Source organism: Helianthus annuus, chromosome 5 (genome assembly GCF_002127325.2).
Source record: "Helianthus annuus cultivar XRQ/B chromosome 5, HanXRQr2.0-SUNRISE, whole genome shotgun sequence".
NCBI classification, from domain to species: domain Eukaryota; kingdom Viridiplantae; phylum Streptophyta; class Magnoliopsida; order Asterales; family Asteraceae; genus Helianthus; species Helianthus annuus.
In genome coordinates, this window is record NC_035437.2 from 90,768,598 (window position 1) to 90,771,363 (window position 2,766).

A 2,766-nucleotide genomic window follows, 5' to 3' on the forward strand; every position below is an offset into this window, starting at 1 on the left:
GAAACGAGGTTCCAAGTAAGTATTAAGTGTTAGAAAGAATTTCGGTTGGTTTTTGGATGGTTTGGAAAAAACTATAAACTTTCTAAGGCAAAGACAACAAAAGTTTACAAAAGTTTTTCTGTGAAAACTATAAATTTTGGTTGATTTTTGATGGGTTGTTTATGTTAAAAAAAATCAAAATTTTTCGGAAATTTTTAAACGTGGTGGCGGGCCGCCACCCACTTCGGATATTTCTGGCGGGCCGCCAGAACCCATGTCTGCAGCCAATAAACACAAAACAACTTTATTTCTTCGGAAGGTTATAACGTGGTGGCGGCCGCCACCCACCTCCTAAGTTTTTGGTGGGCCGCCAGAACATGTATCTGTTGAAAAAAAAAATTAAACCCCAAATCTTTCACTTCTAACCTATCCTTCCCCCCCACTGCCAACCCACCATTATACCCACCGCCATAACCCCTCTATTCCCCCTTTACACCCACCTCTCTCACCACCGTAAACCTCCATTATCATCTCAAATATCATCACCCTCATCACTTCTCACTGTAAGCCCTTTAAACCTCCCTAACCGCCGATTTGCATGCTGACCTAACCTTCTTCTTCCACTGATAACCTTTATCACCCACCTCACCACCCATTCTCCTTGTCACCACCGATTACCCTCAACACTCCACTATTCACTGCAAGATAACCCAGTTATCACCTACTATCACCGCCGACCACCCTCTTCCTCATCCCTATTTCCTTTCCTCTGTTCACCACCGTAAACCCACCTATCCTTCCCCCCCCCCACTGTACACCGCCAGTACACCTTCTTCCCCCCCATCCGCCGCCGACCACCTTACCCTACTCCCCTAACCGCCGACAACCTTCCCCCTTTATCACCCGCCACCGACCGCAGCCGAAACCTTTCTACCACCCATCATAGCCGAAACCATTCTACCACCCATCACAGCCGATACCACTTTAATCCCCACACTTAACCCCCCATAACCACCACCGTTATTACAATCTACTACCCGATTTCCACCGTCAAATCCATCAGATTTCACCATAAAAATCGGATTTCATTTTTGGGCTTAAAGGTTCAACCGAAAAATTTCTCTATTCTTCTTGTTTCTCTCGAATCTCAGGTATGCTTCTTGTTTTTATTTGTATTATGAGTCGTGTCTTGTCCGTTTTTGCTTAGTTAGTCCTAGTTAGGGTTAGGGTGTGGTGGAATGTGATGTTTTGCAAGGTTTTAAGGATGCATAAGGTTGCGGTTGGGTCCGGTTTGGGTATGTCAGCTGAAAACAGGTTGCGAGTTGATTCGGTTTGGGGTTCGATTGCAATGTTCATCGTATTGTGGGTTAGGGTGTGCTAACATTGAGTGTGGGGATGTGTTTGGGTAATTGTTAAAGCGTAAATTCAGATTTACAACATCGGTTTGACCCGTTTCATTAAACCGACACTAAAGTTTTCAACTTTTTATCGGTAAACACTCAATGTTGGTTTGGTTTGTGGTTTGTTTTCGGGATGTGGATGATTGTCGGGTTGGAATTTAACTTGATTTTCTGAATTTTGATGGGTTTATGGTACATTGACGCGTTTGTTTCCAAACTTGCATTTTTTAACCGAATCTTTTGCGAAGAATAAAACCTCCTTTAATTAGGCGGCACTTTTTGACGCTAAAGTTTGTTTTAAATTAATACATGGCTGAATTTAAGCAACTTTGGAAGTCGATGTCGGTTTGGTAGGCACGTGAGTTTACTCGAGGGCGAGTAAAGTGCCGGGAGGAGGTAGGGTTGTAAGTCTTGTATTTTGCGTCTAGTCTAGGTCGAGTTGAGTTTTACGTCTTTAGGGTCCTTTGTGTCGTTTTAAGTGTGTTTCGAGTCTTGCTAGTGTCATGTAGTGTCGATATGCTCACTTGATATTCGAACCGCTTCGCTCGTACTCAATCTCCATTCGGGCGGAGTCGGTTTGTAATTTGTTGCATAAAGTCACTTGTTTTCGAACAACAGCCGCGAACGAAATGCTATACGGCCGTTGTTTGAATGTACAGTATTAAAAAAAACATAAAAAAATAATAAAAAAAAACTCAAAAATAACAAAAATAGTTTGTGTTTACTGACTATTCGCCTGTTTTTGCGCGTTTTTGAACTATTTTTACAGGATGTCAGGTGAAGGTTCCTCGTCAGGCACCAAACGCAGGTGAGGTGCTTCCACGAGATCTCAGGGGGCTGTTTAGGAGCAGCCGGCTGATTTACCACTGAGAGTGGTCAGTTATCGTGGAGCAGGGTTTGAGATGAGGAGTAGATGGTGTGGTTTAAGGATGATGCAGCAGTGATCGAGCATACCGTTTTGTTATATTTTTTTCTTTTATGCTGTTTTCATCATATCTCGGTCTGTACTAATATTTTAAACAAGTTGGATGGGTTTGGGGTTGGTTGATACAATTGTGGATGGTTGTTGAACGTGATATTATATATTATCTTTTGCTAGTGTTTGGTGTTTGCGTGATTAGGTTGGTATTTGTAGCCGCTTTCGTTCGCGTGTCCGAGGTTAGGAGTTGTTTGCTGAGCGCGTTTCGAATTGGAGGGCTTATGTGGAAACGACTGGCACTTTGACAGTCTCACATACTCAGCTAAGTCATTTCCCTTTTTGTTGTTGTATATTTTTATTTATTTCGTTTGCAGTTTTTATTTTTAGGTAGCAGTTGAGTCGTATTTCTGTTCTTGCATTAGGGACAATGCAATCTCTAAGTGTGGGGATGGGATACATGTAAATAAT

At 42.4% G+C, this 2,766-nt stretch overlaps 1 long non-coding RNA gene across 1 annotated transcript; it reads left to right on the plus strand.

Moving 5' to 3' along the window:
• Window positions 1-348: 348 nt before the first annotated feature.
• Window positions 349-2,480, plus strand: LOC110940559. The gene is made up of 2 exons (XR_002593308.2): window positions 349-1,130; window positions 2,149-2,480. It is a non-coding gene; the product is annotated as an uncharacterized LOC110940559 (long non-coding RNA).
• The last annotated feature ends 286 nt before the right edge of the window (window positions 2,481-2,766 follow it).